Source organism: Rhincodon typus, chromosome 3 (assembly GCF_021869965.1).
Source record: "Rhincodon typus isolate 14 chromosome 3, sRhiTyp1.1, whole genome shotgun sequence".
Taxonomy (NCBI): Eukaryota; Metazoa; Chordata; class Chondrichthyes; order Orectolobiformes; family Rhincodontidae; genus Rhincodon; species Rhincodon typus.
Window position 1 is genome coordinate 54443975 of NC_063334.1, and position 395 is coordinate 54444369.

Here is a 395-nt window from a genome sequence, read left to right on the forward strand (position 1 = left end):
AAAGGTGATTCCCTACTCCCTTGTCTGATATTAGCCTGTGCTGTGAAAACTGCAGGGCTCCTCACTTGGTGTTGGCTTCCCATATTGTGGCTAATAATAGTGGGGGTGAGATGAGGCACATAGTTAGCCATTAATAGACCCAAGAGCAAGTGCAGTACCTAATACATTCACCGCCCTCCATAAAATGGGAGATTGGTCAGGGCATATGGTGGGCAGAATTTACCTGTGAGCTTAACCCAGGTGGATTCTAGTCTGGAACAGTGGTAACCCAGTATAAAGGAAGATAAATAACAACAGGTTAGAGACCAAATGATGGAATGAGAGGTGGCATGATTAGGAGACAGAAAGGAGAGAAAAATAAACAAGGACCTGTGAGAGACCAACAGGCTAAAATA